Source organism: Lathyrus oleraceus, chromosome 6, assembly GCF_024323335.1.
Source record: "Lathyrus oleraceus cultivar Zhongwan6 chromosome 6, CAAS_Psat_ZW6_1.0, whole genome shotgun sequence".
Taxonomy (NCBI): Eukaryota; Viridiplantae; Streptophyta; class Magnoliopsida; order Fabales; family Fabaceae; genus Lathyrus; species Lathyrus oleraceus.
Window position 1 is genome coordinate 26,986,985 of NC_066584.1, and position 17,289 is coordinate 27,004,273.

Here is a 17,289-nt window from a genome sequence, read left to right on the forward strand (position 1 = left end):
TTCCTTCAATCGCAGTGCTAGCTGTTATGAATGAAGGCTTTGAGTGAGAGAAAGAGGGAAACAAAATTTCAAGTCTCTACTTGAATTTCTGTCTGAGTGGATTGGAGTGACAATGCTTCTACCCAAGGGGTTCTATTTATAGAACCACTTATGTGGGCTTCAAGCCAAAAAGCCCACTTAAGTGTATTTTGGCCCATATCTTATAATATGCCCAAAATCACTTAAGTATTTGGTACCTTACCATATTTCTTCTCCCACTTAAGTGCACCGTACCTTACGGTGTTCCTTAGTTACTCTATCTCTCATCAATCCGTCCTTTGTGTGTGACCCTATAGGTTTTCGCGGCGTTGACAATTATATTAAATCACGCATTTAACATAATAAACAGTGAGCGGTATCTAGCAACACATCACTGCTACCTAAGTCACGAAAATGTCATGTGATCTGACAAAACCTCCTGTGATAATAATTATGTGTATAATTACCCCTTTGCCCTTATGTCTATATTGAACACAAGGTATAGACCGTGTCACCCTTGTCCAGTTCAATATTGGGCCCATAGACATTTATCCTGTTACGCAGGATTGGCAAATTCCATCTAGGACACTCATGTCCCTCAGCATGCTTCATGGAGTACCCATCAACTGTCTTTATGGTTATCCAGTTACGGACAACGTTGGATCAGCAATAAAGCACTCGACTCTACATCTAGGATCCATAGTGGTTTCAGGTCGAAGAGTGGTATACACTATTATCACCATGAGAATAACTTATGACACTTTGCATAACTTTCTATATAGTATTCTCATAGCGGGTCAATCCGGTATAAATATTACTCATAATATTCATACCTATGTTTAAGACTTGATAACTCTTTATCCATGATCCATGAGATGTGATCATCAATCTACAAACATAATAGTCTTAATGCTTTAATGTTATCCCACTTCACACTAAAGCTCGACTACGGATACTTTAAGAATAATGTCCTTATGTTTAATGTGTTCTCATGATTAAGTCACACTTAATACATTAAACGGACTATCTATTCCAGGGACTTTATTAATCAACCATAATAAAGAAAATGCCTTTAAATAATTCGATACAAGTACCAAAAGTATTGGCCTCTAGGGCTTACACCAATAATCTCCCACTAGCACTAGAGCCAATCAGGCATACCCCGTATGCCCATTGATCTAGTATGGACATCATGCTTCTGCTGCGCAAGAGGCTTTGTCAGTGGGTCAGCAACATTGTCAAGTGTAGGTACTTTACATATTTTCGCACAACGCCTAAGTATGTGTTTGGATCGTTGGTGAGATCTAGGCTCCTTAGCTTGTGCGATAACACCATTGTTATCATAATAGAGACCAATGGGATCCACAATGCTAGATATTATGCCAAGGTTATTGATCCAAACAGCTTCCTTTGTTGCACTTAAGGCAGCAATATACTCGGCCTCAGTTGTAGAATCAGCAACTGCATCTTGCGTTGAACTTTTCAAGCTCACAGTGCCACCATTTAAGCAAAACACATAACCAGATTGGGATCATTCATATTAAAGTGTCTCAGTACTTTGTCTATGTACTCTGACTTAGGCCAAGCATTTCATGATCTATCTCTATAGATTCTGATAGGCTGCTTCACCCAGGTCCTTCATAGAAAAGCATTTCCCCAACCAAGACTTTACTTGTTGCAGGGTAGGGATATCGATTCCAATGAGTAATATGTCATCTACATATAATACCAGGAATACGATCATGCTCCCACTAACCTTCTTGTAGACACAAGTCTCATCTTCGTTCTTGATGAATCCATACAGTTTTACTGTTTCATCAAGGCGAAGATTCCATGAGTAGGTCACAGGCTCATCTTGATCCATGAGTAATACATCACCTTGATCAGATATCTATATATCTCAGGTAGGTGACGTATCCTGCCTGACCTACGCTGGTCTTGTTCTACTTGAGCAAGTTGCTCTTACACAACTACTTGTGTTTCCTGCTCTTATTCCTCCATAGGTGTATCGATACTTTGTGATTCTTGAATTTCTTCAAGTTATACTTTCCTCCCACTGATTCCTTTGGAAATAAAATCCCTTTCTAGGAAAACTCCAGTTCGAGCGACAAACACTTTGCCCTCAGAAGGATTGTAGAAGTAATATCCTCTTGTTTCTTTAGGATACCCCCACAAATAAGCATTGGTCAAATTTGGGCTTAAGCTTAGTTGAAATTTGTCGTTTCACATAAACTTCGCAACCCCAAATCTTCATGTAAGACATATGTGGTCTCTTACCACTCCATATCTCATATGGTGTCTTTTCAACCTTTTGGATGGAACACGGTTAAGTGTGTAAGCTGATGTCAATGGTGTATGTCCTCAAAAGGAGTTTGGAAGATTGGTGTGACTCATCATGGATCGGACTATGTCCAACAGGGTTCGATTTCTTCTCTCAGATACACCCTTCCATTGGGATGTTCCAGGAGGAGTAAGTTGGGATAGGATCCCACACTCTTTCAGATGGTCATCAAACTCTAGGATTAAATACTCATCACTTCGATCTGATCGAAGAGTTTTAATATTCTTACCTAGTTGGTTTTAACTCGTTAGGTTTCACCCTTTTGTATTAATGTTATTAATAGGCATTTCAAGATCAAGGACATGTAGTCCATTGTTCATTTGTGCAGTAGCATAGAATATATCATTCAAATAAATTCAGCAACAATTGTTCTTTATTATAAATGAAAAACCAAACTTGTCCAAACAAGCAATGGAAATATTCTTGCTAATTCCAGGTACATAATAACAGTTCTCTAACTGAATTATTAAACCACTAGGTAAAGTCAATACAAAAGTTCCTACGGCTAAAGCAGCAACCTTTGCTCCATAGCCAACTCGTAGGTCGACTTCACCTTTTGCCAAATCTCTACTCCTTTTTAGTTCCTGCACATTTGTACAAATGTGAGAAATGCATCCAGTATCTAATACCCACGATGCAGAAGTAGATAAATTAATAACAAAAATACCTGAAGTCGAAGTCTCTACTCCATTCTTCTTATCTTCCAGGTACTTTGGGCAGTTCCTCTTCCAGTGTCCGGTCTTACCGCAATGGAAGCAGGTGCCTTCTTTTGCTATGCCTCCACTAGGCTTCAAAGCAGCAGTGGATCTGGGATTGGCAACTTCCTTGCCCTTCCCCTTATCACTCTGCTTAGTGGGCCTTTTGTTCTGTCTCTTTCCATTTCCGATCATCAGAATGGACTTCCCTTTTGACTTCAGATTCTGCTCGGCAGTTCTTAACATGGCGAGCAGTTCAGGAAGAGATTTGTCCATATCAATCATATTGAAATTTAGGACAAATTGACTGAAACTATCTGGCAACGATTGCAAGATCAAATCAGTTGCAAGTTCCTTTTCGAGGGGAAAACCCAATCTCTCAAGGTTTTCCACATACCCAATCATCTTGAGTACATGGGGACCTACAGGGGCTCCCTCAGCTAACTTGCTTTGAAAAAGGGCTTTTGAAACTTCAAACCTCTCATGCCTTGCTTGCTCTTGATAGAGCAACTTCAGGTGTTCGATCATATCGAACGCTGACATGTTCTCATGTTGCTTTTGCAATTCTGAGTTCATGGTAGCCAGCATAAGACAAGCAGTTTCATTGGCATCATCGACATGCTTCTTATTAGCATCTCTTTCTGCCTTAGGTGCAGAACTAGGAGGTTCCTCTTCAGGAACAGGTGTCTCCAAGACATACAGCTTTTTATCATGTTTGAGGACAATCCTCAGGTTTCGGTGCCAATCCAGAAAATTTGTCCCAGACAATTTTTCCTTATCAAAGATTGATCGCAGGATATTGTTAGAGGTGTTTGCTGTCATGGTAATCTACATAAGGATTAATGAAAATATAAGTATCATTGACATATTCAATTAGGCCTTTAATTAAATATGCTCCCACTATTTTACTCAAAACAAATGACCCTCATCATCTGATTCGGAAAATCCCGTTGGAAGATTTTCTAGTGGGTCGAGATCCATATTTCACTTCGTTCTAAGTCCGCGTAGGCGGATTACACAAAACTAGGTTATTTAGGTAGGAACTCCTTCCAATTGTATCTCATACAACTCTCGAAAATTTCAGTTGGGTGAATAACTCCTTATTCCAATCCATCATATGGATTATTACCAACTCTTGCTTCTAAACATGTATATAATCTTATTATAATTTGTTTAGTTAAGTTTGACCCATTGTTTTAACAGTTGGATATTACAATTATCCCATCGCACCTTACTAATATATAGATCATGTACCTCGCGTAGGCGAAACCTACATTATCCATTACTAGTCTTGATGAGTGTTAAAACTTGGAAAGCATAAACTTAATATTTAATTTGAGGGAATTGCAATTTTTCTGATCTCACCGGCTTGTTTATCATATAAATCGTCTCTCACATGCATCAACACACATTCACATGCATCAACATACATTCACATGCATCAACATACATACAAACAAAATGAAACAGTTATGGCCCCTAGCGCAATTGTTCTCCCAAGCCAATGAGAGAACCTAAGCTAACCTACAACGATCTAAGCTTCTCCAAGAAAGATCTTCAAGGTTGTCCTCCTTTGACACTGACTTCTTTGATTTCTTCATATCATTACATTACATGAAAGAAACTCGTTTTACATACGAGGGAGTGAGATGAGAAAAGAAGTTACATTTGGGAGATTAAGAGAGAGGCACGACACGCAGGTCGTATTTTAAAAATCCAAAGCAGAATAAAGGAAAACTAAGGCCATAACCGATCACCACAAGACAATAATAAACACTTTATTATTATTATTATTATTATTATTATTATTATTATTATTATTATTATTAATTCCTTTAATTAATTAAAATCAAATTAAATTTCGACGACCGATCACACTACGCAGAGTTAGCCGGGGGTCCGCTGCCCGGACAGCGGGAACGGGTGTTCCGCTGCTCGGTCAGCGGACGGTGGTTTCGCTGACCGTTCAGCGGACAGGGGTCAAGGGGGCAGCGCCCCTTGCGGGGTCGAAAATTTTAATGAACAATTCATTTAAAATTGACGTCGTTTTTCGTATCAACACTTGATATTTCAAAGCACTTTTTCTAGCCGAACGGGTGAATTTTTCCTTGCGTTAACCGGTTAACCATATGCGTTAACCGGTTAACACTGTTTGAAAACTTTTAGAAAATTCTTTTCTGCCTTGCGTTAACCGGTTAACCATATGCGTTAACCGGTTAACACTGTTTGAAAAACTCAGAAAACTGAATTTCGTCTTGCGTTAACCGGTTAACCAAAAGCGTTAACCGGTTAACACTGTTTGAAAACTCAAAAAAAAATATTTCGTATTGCGTTAATCGGTTAAACATACGCGTTAACCGGTTAACACTGTTCGGAAAAGTGTTTAGAACGCACAACTCTTGTGCAGTCAAACCCCAATCGCATAACTCTCTAACAACACAACCCTTGTGTCGTCACTAACCCTTATGCATCAATTTCAGACCGTCAAACACATCTCGATTGTTAATTCAGTATGATTGATCAACACGTCATTGCTTCACCATACTAATGTCGGATCAAGAAGCAAACGACCATTGATCGCTCAAAGGAAAACAATCATTGAGGGTTTGAATGAACGAAACGAGAACATTATATCATATATAATGTATTTTGCATCAGGATTACATATATCACATATATGTAACTTGATCGATCTCAATTTAACCTTTGATTCATTCTGTCTTTAATCATATTATTACAGAACAAAAACAAATATCAGATTCATGGTTTCGTAAGTGGCTCTGATACCACTGTAGGAGAATTGGCATCCAAGGCGCAGCAGAATTTAAAAATTTCTCCATTTAGTGATCCTTACGAATGGGCATGATCAGTGATAGAATCGTTACCTCTTGTGGCGATTCAAACCTTTGGTGCAGATCTCTGATATTGATCAGAACCTTTGATACAGATCCACGGGGCGATCACGAACGTTGAACGATGACAACGTCTCTACTCAGTCCACACGAACGGATTCCTTCAATCGCAATGCTAGTTGTTATGAATGAAGGCTTTGAGTGAGAGAAAGAGGGAAACAAAATTCCAAGTCTCTACTTGAATTTCTGTCTAAGTGGATTGGAGTGACAATGCTTCTACCCAAGGGGTTCTATTTATAGAACCACTTGTGTGGGCTTCAAGCTAAAAAGCCCACTTAAGTGTATTTTGGCCCATATCTTATAATATGCCCAAAATCACTTAAGTATTTGGTACCTTACCATATTTCTTCTCCCACTTAAGTGCACCGTACCTTACGGTGTTCCTTAGTTACTCTATCTCTCATCAATCCGTCCTTTGTGTGTGACCATATAGGTTTTCGCGGCGTTGACAATTATATTAAATCACGCATTTAACATAATAAACAGTGAGCGGTATCTAGCAACACATCACTGCTACCTAAGTCACGAAAATGTCATGTGATCTGACAAAACCTCCTGTGATAATAATTATGTGTATAATTACCCCTTTGCCCTTATGTCTATATTGAACACAAGGTATAGACCGTGTCACCCTTGTCCAGTTCAATATTGGGCCCATAGACATTTATCCTGTTACGCAGGATTGGCAAATTCCATCTAGGACACTCATGTCCCTCAGCATGCTTCGTGGAGTACCCATCAACTGTCTTTATGGTTATCCAGTTACGGACAACGTTGGATCAGCAATAAAGCACTCGACTCTACATCTAGGATCCATAGTGGTTTCAGGTCGAAGAGTGGTATACACTATTATCACCATGAGAATAACTTATGACACTTTGCATAACTTTCTATATAGTATTCTCATAGCGGGTCAATCCGGTATAAATATTACTCATAATATTCATACCTATGTTTAAGACTTGATAACTCTTTATCCATGATCCATGAGATGTGATCATCAATCTACAAACATAATAGTCTTAATGCTTTAATGTTATCCCACTTCACACTAAAGCTCGACTACGGATACTTTAAGAATAGTGTCCTTATGTTTAATGTGTTCTCATGATTAAGTCACACTTAATACATTAAACGGACTATCTATTCCAGGGACTTTATTAATCAACCATAATAAAGAAAATGCCTTTAAATAATTCGATACAAGTACCAAAAGTATTGGCCTCTAGGGCTTACACCAACAGTAAATAGGGGTACTACCGTTACCAAATTTGAAGTCTGGCTAAAATGCGATGATGTCGGCGGTGAGAAAGCGGAAGCACGAGCTTTTGGGTGTTGTTACTGTGGAAGCGAGACATCAATGAGTATCTTCGATTGGGGGATTAGGATGATGTTCCGGTGACGATTTCCCTGCGGTGGAGATGAGGGAAGAGAATAAGTGAGGGCGATTATTGTTAATGGAAGATCTAGGTGCGGTTGTTGTTGCGAGTCGCGATTTTGGATTGAAGTTACAGATCCGGCGTCATTGTTGAGTAGATCGGTCATGAAGAGGGATAAAAAGGATTCGCGATGATGAGCGGGAGAAGGTGAACGACGGAGGATTTAGGTCGCGATGGTGGTTTGTGATTGAGGATGGAGGGCGACGGAAGCAAGGGTGGAGGTGTGGTGTTTTGTTGTCAGTGGTATGAAGGTGGATGAGGTGATTCTGAGGTGGTGGTAACGTCGGCGTGAAGAACCACCGCCGGTGTTGGCGAAGGAGGTGGTTGAACGGTTGAGTTTTCGGCGGAAGAAAAGGTTTACAGGGACGGAGGAAGAAGATCACTTCTTCTTTTTTCTTTTTCGATTTCCTTTTTTTCTTTTTCAGAGTCTGTAGTAGAGAGATAGAGTATGAGAGAGTTATGTGAGTGGAGTGTGGTTATTTAAATTGTGAGTGACGCGTGGAGAGAGAAAAGAATGAGTGAGTTGGATCCTCTTAGGTGAGTGGTTGTGAGTGTGAGAGAAAATAGGGAAAGACGTGAGAGATGAGGAAAGGTTAAGGTGAGTTGTCACGTGAATGGAGTGTGAGGTGTATTAAAATGAGTGGATAGAGAGAGGTAACGTGATGGTGAGGTAGCGTGAGGAGTGAAGAAAGACGTTGAGTGAGCTATCAGGTTGTTATGAGTGGATACCAACTGGCACGATCCAATGTATAACCTATATTATTTTTATTATTAAAGAAAATAAATATATTAAAAATTCATTATCCAAATTCAAACTAAATATATAGAGAAAATTCTAATTAATTAATTTGGATATTTGGACAAAGAAAAATAAAATAAAATAAACGATTAGGAATAAAAGTCGAGCGAAAATTTGCCTTAAAAATTAAATCGGACGCACCAAAATGACCAGCACAAAATATATTTATTGAAAAAATACAGCGTTTCTTCAAATTCTGAAATAAATTTGCACCGGTTAAAAGGCTCAGGCGGGTCGAAATATAACCGAAGCAGCCGCTGCTGATTTTGCATGTTCTTGAGAAACGATTTAACCAGTTTGCCTGTATTCTCAATAAATTTTTTCTGACTGATATTCTAGGTATTATTTATGATGGAATGTATGTCATGCTATGTATATGATGAAAAATAAAAATGAAATCAATTCTATAAAAAATTGAAATATGCCCGGACAAAATTAGGGTATAACAAGCCTCAAGGATCATAAGCATTTTGGTTCCCTTTGCCTTTGGGTGGGATCTCTTGTGAGTGGTGTGAGATAACCAAGCATGCTTGAATTGTATATCATTGCTTTTCTCATTTTTATTAACCCAAAAGCACAAAAAATATGTCACTAACATCTCTTGTTTGTAGCTTGAGCAGTCACAAGGTCTAAAGGCTTATAGGAGATCCTATGTGCAATGATGTGGTCAAGAGGAGATGAAAGCAAACATGGCAATGGTTCTCAAAGCTCGCATCCATCAAATATGCCCCCAAGTATCTCAATTCATCATTTTGATCAAAGTAAAGCAAAAGGTTTAAGGTTTGTTTCCCAAGGAAACCCTAATTCATCTGTTCATCAACTATGCCTTGCTCTTGAAGCAACCTCGGCCCATGGTCAAAAACAATCAAGGGAAGTTCTTTAATTCATCATTTCATGCATATTTGAACTTATTTGAGTGTCCTCAATCATCAATTTATCAAGATATGAGGTGTGGACTTGAGAAGTTGATCAGTCAATTCATTTGACTATTTTGAAATGCACTAAGACCTAACTTTTTATGTGTTGGTCAAATGGAGATGACCCCAAGAGAAAAAATGTTCTTAAGAACCATATTAACAACTTTCATGTTCATCAAAATTTTATTCGAAGTTGGAAGGTCATCATCCATTCCAAGACATTATAGGTTATTTTGACTGAAACCCTAATTTTAGGTCAACTTCCCAAGAACGTAACTCATTCATTTTTCATGATTTAGAGATGGGATCAAATTAATTGGAAATCTTAATGTGTCTACTTCAAATGTTATGTTGAGAAAAATTTCAAAATCTCAAAAGAAATACATGTGATAATGCAAAACATTATAGGTCACTTTGGACCAAATGCATTGAAATGTGAAAAAGTCCAACTTCAAGTGCTCATAACTTCTTCATCAAAAATCCAAATGATGCAAAATTTAAGTCCAAATTGATTGTCTTGAAAAGATATATAACTTTCATGTTTAATATTTTATCATTTGTGTCGCATCCGCGAAAAATAACCGGCGGGAAAAAGCAAAACAAACAGAGTCGCCACCGTGCGTTATTTATCCCAAAAGAGGGAGAGGAAACGCTCGAAGTAAACCTGGAAAATACATGGTCTCGCGACCAAAGAAAGATGGGATTGTGAGTCGGTTATGCGAAGGGAAGGTATTAGCACCCCTACGCATCCGTCGTACTCGACGGGATCCACGCTCAAAAGAATAGAAGAAAGGTTGTTAAACACTGCTCAAGAGAATGCACGCACACTGGAAGGAAACACATATGGAATAAGAGGGGAATGGGCTCGTTAGGATATCGCATCCTATGCCTACGTATCTCATCTGGAATGAGAATCAGAGCTACCGTAGTTCGGCTCACGCACGCCGAAACAAAACCAACACAGGAAACTGACTGCCAATCGCTGGACTTACGTCAGACTCCACCCAAACAAGCAAACATGGAAACCGAATGCCAATCATTGGGCTTACATTAGACTCCGAACCAACAAACACACACAAGAAACCAACTGCCAATCGCTGGACTTATGTCGGACTCCAAACACACACAAAAGGGGTTAATCGGACGCTGAGTCGTCAAAAAGCAACAAAAAAGTTGAACAAACAAGCTAACAGGGAGTCTGGTACTCGAGCCTGCTAGCTGTCAAGCAAACACACAAAAAAAAGGAAAAGGGTGCCCGGAGAGATCTCGCACGATCTCCTGTCTACGTACCTCATTTGGTATGAGGATCAGGGCGACATAGTTCCCCTTAACAGGGAAAGAACTTCTAACCTAACCAGAGACTGGGAAATGACAAACTAGAAGGGAGCCTAACTCGAGCCTAATAGTTATCATGTAATCCACAATGGTCCTAGGTTAAGGTTTCTATCTAACTTGCACAGGGAGCAAGCTATCCTAAACAGCACAAGCAAAGTCATGCAAGCACAAAAAGCAAGCACACACACTATATGCACACAGATGGGCTCATACAAGGTTAGACTGTGAAACACAAGCCAACTGGAATCGGGTGTAGTTAGCTCTTAACCCTAATATTGAGAGTTAGGGTGAAGCAGATGAAATGGGAAGTGAGGGTAAGACCTCACAGCTCTTATCCCTGGCCTGGGAGAGCTTGACTCAAAATAGAAAATGTGGGAGTTCAGAATGTAGGAACTCTTCTCCACATATGACTGACACAACAGAGATCTTGGGCTATTATCCACAATGCATCAACACAAGGTGTGTGAGCAAAGTGAATGACACACTGAGTAGCAGGAGATGGATTACACATCTCTTTTATCTGACAATTGCCTCTTAAGAGGTCTTTACCTGCTTGGCACAAAAGTAAACATTCACAAGCATTGCCTCTTAAGGAGGGCTTCAGACAGGTGCCTGCCCACATAACAGGACAGGTCTTCCAGACTACATGAAGTCAAAGGAATTATACCTCAGTGGTTAAGCAACCAAGCAAAGCAAAGTTCACAATGAACTTAAAGCAACTTAAGTACCTGTGGAAACATCAAACAAATCAGTACAAAGTTCAGATAACCAAACAACAGTCAATAAGCAACCAACAATCCCAATGTACAAAATGTGTAAGCCAAAAGTCAAACTCAAATGAGTTGACATCAACCTACAAAACACACAAAGATTATTAATCAAAGGCAAACATCAATGCTCAAATGATGGAGCATCAACAACTATAGAACTTGGATGTTCAACCTGAAATCAAAGCTCAAATGTGAGAGGCAAACCACTAGGTCAAAGCCTAGGGTCAAAGATGGAGAAAAAATTCAAAACAGAAGCTGAAAATTAACATGAATCAACTTCAAACCTATCTTGAAACAATCCAAAAGGTCTCACATCAATATCATATACCAAAAACATTTCATGATCAATTGAAGTTCAAGGCAATTTTAAAGCTCAAATATGATCAACCAGAATGAAAAATCTCAATTAAATCAAAAATGATTCAAATAATTCCAACAAAATTCATGCTCATTCACAACATTCATAACATGCATCACACAAAAAATCAGGACAATTGGAGATCATTTGGCAAGGCAAACACATCATATAAGTTGAACATCAAAAGGTGTGACACAAATTGTCACACCAACTTCACATGATCATAAAACAGAAATGATAAATGGTAAAAATACCAAATCAACACCAAAATGTCAAGCAATGAGTCTAGTTTCATCATGCAAATTTTCAGATTCATTGGATAAAATACCAGCATTTCACAAATGATATAGCAAGGCAAGGTACAAAATGGATATATGTTCATATTCCCTAGCACAAAATGAAATCCAGCCAAGCACAATTTATGGAAAAATGATCAAAAAATACTAGACAGAATATGCAACACAATGCAAAAAACCTCATAATTTTTGGAGCAATATTCAATTTGTTTTGATTTTTTTTAAAGTTTGAAATAAAATGGAATGGATATGTAACAATTGAAATGAAATAACATGAAATATTAATATTTGAATTTTTAAATTGGGCGCCAGCATGAAACGCCGCGTTTCATTAAAATGTTGGCTGGTCAATGCATAGTCAACGCGAGCAAGCCAATTAGAAACGCGCATGGGAAAATATCATGACCAATCACAACCAAGCCCTAACATGAACATAAGGGAACGGTTTTCTGTTGCCAAAACGAATCAAAAACCGTGGCATAAAACTCTGCACTTCATCTTCTTCACGCACAGCACATGAACAGTGGATGTTCATCATCCACCAAGAACAAAATTCCCAGAATTCATGATTAAGCACATCAACACATTGCATATCTCATGTAGATCACAAATCAACGCATGGCTAAGCTTAAATCATCATGTTAAGATCAAATCGAGCAAAACTAATTTCATGCATGGAACTTTAAATCAACCTAACTCAGTGAATATTGCATGGAATTTCATGATCTAAAGCTCAGAGTAACCAGCATCACAAGATCTACAACAATAGCATAATAATTTTGAGAAAAAGAGAGGTCGATTTGGAACCTCTCGAAGAGCAGAAGTTGGAATTCGTGTCGTCCAGGCCTTGTAATGCTCCAAACTTCCTCTATGCAGCTTGTAGAGTTGATTGGATGAGAGACTAAAGTTCAATTGTGCACGAATCCTCCAGAATTTCAAATCACCATTGATGCTTCATGCTTTGAATATGCTTCCATGTGCCACGATTCTCTTGAATTCTACCTCCAAACTTGCTCAATGATGCTTCAGAATGATGAATCAACTAAGAGAAATGCAATTTGTTTGAAGAAATTGAAAGAAAATTTGAGAGAAAAAGTTTGGAGTTTGAGATCTAGATCTGAAATTATGAGAGCTAACTGAAAAACAGTTATGGTTTAGGCTTATATAGGTTCCACTAATCAAGCTTTAATCAAGTTTAAGCCAATGCAAAGTGTGATTAGTAAGAATGAGGTGTAAGTGCAAAATGTGACTTTTCACCCTATGCATGAAATGCATGGTGAATAGTGCACGAATTTGCTTTCAAATTCACTTCAAATTTCATTTTGGAGCCAATGGTAGTGGAAAAAAGATCAAGCCATGCACCAATTTTAAACTTCATATTTTCCCTCCAAAAATCAAGTGAATTTCCAAATGTTCATGTGATGATAATTTGTACAATGCAATGCATGATTTGGAAACTAGAGGTCAAAATAAGAACAATGCAAAAAGAACCATCCAATTTGGAGTTTTGGTTGAGAAGTTATGCCCATTTGAATCTTCAAGTACACTTTGCCATGTTTTGATCATATCTCCTTAACCACACATGAGAAATTGATGATCTTGGACTTTTTGGAAATGGGAGAGAAAGATCTACAACTTTCATGTTCAACAAAATATCATTTGAAGCATTTTTGATCATGTAATGTTGAGTTGAAGTTGGATCAAAACCTTTCCATTTTTGGCAAGTTTGAATTATAGGTCACTTTCTATTTTTGGAAAGTGTTGACCTGACTTTAAATTCTTCAATGTTGATGTTTGAAATGTCAAATGAGACTTGTTTGAACATGAATGAAGTATTTCTAATCACTTCCCACCTCCAAATCCAACAGTTGACTTATATGGTTGACAGATGACTTGAACATACACTGATGATTCTGAGCCTCAACCACTTGATGAAATGGCACCAAAATGAAACCCTAGCTTATACAATATCAATAAAATCATATGAGGATCTCCATCTCAATAAAGACCTCATCTCCTGGAAAAACCCTGACTAGTATAATGCAACTGATTAGGGTTGACCAGAGGTCAAAACCCTAATCCCAAAGAATCTGAACAGGAATAATGAACCATGATGATGATGGTGTACCATTTCAACCAAGATAATACTCAACCTCCTTGAGGAACCAAGAAACCCTAATTGAAGCATAAACCTCAGATGATTAGTGATCGATTCATGAGACCCTCAGGCTTGAATCTTTTATCCCCTCTATCTTCTGATAAAGACCTAGGAGGATGACTTGCTCATTGTTTCCACATGATATGCAATATGCAAATGCCTAATGTCCTAAAAATGAAATGCAATATGCTAAGTTAGTCCCAAGAGAGGAGGGCAAATTTTGAGGTGTTACAATTTGGAGCTTGCATCATTGAGAAAGAGGGGCTTGAACATTGACCAATTTTAGAAATTTCATATGTGCATGTTTTGCACCTTACACTTCAAGCTAAAATTTCATTAATTTCCAAGGCCCAATTGGAGTTTTGATCAACATAGCATTTGTTCCTTATGCAATAAGCTTTCCAACCATTACCCATAAGCCTATGTTTCAATTTTGGAGATATCATTTTCGAAGAGGATAACTTTTTAGTGCATCTTTGGAAACTTGATTCAATTGCCATGCATGAGCTCACACAATCTAATTTGCACGTCCATTTCATTCATTTATGATATAAGCCTGCAATTCCAATCAGAATTGGGCCATTCATGTGCCTGTACAGGCCCATGCATGGAGGCCCTCTTCTCCCATGCACACTTTGTTCATGCATATTATATGGCTTTGGCTATAAATACATGGCATGTGAGCTCTCATTTCTCAACCTGAAGGCGCCCCAATTGCTGCTGAATTCAAAACTCAACCCTCACCAAAGGAACTTTTCTCTTTCTTTCAAAAATTTCAGATCTGAAATTCAATTGCATTGATTGATTTTCTGGATCTATAAGTTCCTAAACCTTCTTCATTTGATCCATAGAAGCTTTTGTTTGCAAAAGAACTTAAGGATCTTGACTCAATTCTTCACAATTCAAAGGTTTTACTCAACTGCATTTTGCTTCAAAATAGCTCATATATTGTTCCATTTGCCTTGATTGTGTGTGATCTGAAGTCCTCTGCATAGAGGCAACATTATTGTGTTCTTAATTTTTGAAATCAAGCAAGTTCAGTTGAACACCACCAAAGTTCCATCTCTGATTTCTCTCTCAATAGAGATCTAGAGTGGAATTGAGTGGCATAGGAGTGATATACATCACTCCATCTTTCGAATGGTACCTGGATCGTGGCTTTTCATGCACATTTTTTCTTCTGCAATTTTGAGCTCTCACCGGAGCTAGCCGGAGAAGACGGTGGCGCTGGCCACCGTCCGTTGGCCAGATTAAGTCGTGGTCGTTGGATCATGCTTCCAGATCTAATCAGATCCATTTGATGTTATGACTTTCTTTTAATATTTGTGTTTCTCATTGACTGAGGTTCATGGTGCGCGCGCATGTCATTGCCATTGGATCCTCCACGTCATTTAATGAAGTTCAATCCAGCGCGTGTGGATTTTTGTTATTTCTGAATTAATCCATTTCATTTTATTAATTCCATTTTATTTCTAAAATTCATATCTCTTTCATTATTGGTCCAAAAATTATGGGACCAATTGAATTATTTCTCTTTTAATTTCTAGTTTCTAAAAATGATTTTTAATATTTTTTATTTCATCGTTTGCTATTTTTTAGTAATTTTCTCTTTTCTGTTTATTTTTAATTCATTTTAAATAGTTTTTGATATTCAAAAAGTACAAAAATATTTTCTCAATCTCTTTGAATGATGATAGATCTATGAAAAATATTTTCATCAATTTATTAATTGATTTGAGATTTATTTGAGATTTTAATTCAATTAGGTTATTTTTATGCATTTTTAATTGATTAAAAATAGTTTCTGACTTCTAAAAATGCTGAAATTTTTTGTCAAACTTTGTTTGACCTTGTTGAACTTGGGATAATTCACTTGGACTTTTCAAAGTTGATTTGAAGTGAGTTTGAAGTTTGACCTTTCTTTTTTATTTTAATTCAAGTTTTATTTTAAATATTAAAAATGCCAAAAATATTTTATTTGTTTCTTGACCTCCAATCTTCAGCTTGCTTCTGTTTTCTATTGTTTGACCTTGATCTTCCCTATCTTTGGTCAACATTTGTTGATTGATACATTCCATTTCATTTAATGCACTTTAATTCTTCATTTTTATTCTTTATCTTCTTCTTCTTCTTTTCTTTTTTGATCAATGAGTTAAAGATTGATGGTTAACATTGATTAGGGAGGTTTAATCTTCCTTGATTTAAATCTAATTCATCTTGATCAATGATCAAGTGAATGGCTTTGCATTAAGGATAGATTGCTTCCTAAATCATGCAAAGGACCTAAATCAATACAAGATCATTTCTCATCTTCTTTTTGGCATGGCAAGTTGTTGGAGTTTGATTCACTAATCAAGACCTCTAACTTGTGTTAGTGCCTACATTATTATTGACCGGCCTCAGATAGTTGTGACTTCTACATAAGTCTAATTACGATTGCTTAACATAACGCTAAATTTGCCTTATGGCACACTAACTACTAACATTGACCATTAACCATTAACATTTACTTCTTGCACTTTACTTTTATGCAATTTACCATTCTTGCATGTATTATTCATTTGCTTTTTCCTTTGCTCATTTGAGCACATGTTTATGTTAATGCAATTTGCCTTTTGCTCACTTGAGCATATAATTGTGTATATATCATTGTGCTTGTGTTTTATTTTGATTGTTGTGGACCAAATGCAAAGAAATGGACAAATGGACTTAGACTTTAGGACTTTCCCCATGCAAATTTGGAGTCAAAGAGCAACTAGGCATTGAGCCTTTAGAGTGCTATAAAAGTCAAAGAGCAACTAGGCATTGGGCATTTAGAATGCTATAAATGTTGAAGAGGACTTTGAAAGGACCAATTTCTAAACTCTTACTTGTTCATTCTTGATTTGTTTGATAGAACTTTTTAATGTGTGTGTTCTTGTGCTAGGGATTCCAACATTGAGCCTAAGTGAGGAACCATTACCATGAGCTTCTAAGAGAGAGATCTAAGAGCCATTGAGGAACTTTCCAAGAGCTTAATTGATTGTTGATTGCTTGAGCTTACTATTTGTCGCATCTCGAAAAATACGACTCCTCGTGATGGTCGCGGAAAAATTTACGTTCGAACAGAGTCGCCACCGAACTTTATTTATCCCAATAAAGGGATAGGAAAATATCGATAAAACCTTTAGGAAATGGAATGATGATCGTCGCAACCATATTCGGGTTCGGGAGTGGATTACGTAAGGGGAAGGTGTTAGCACCCCTTACGT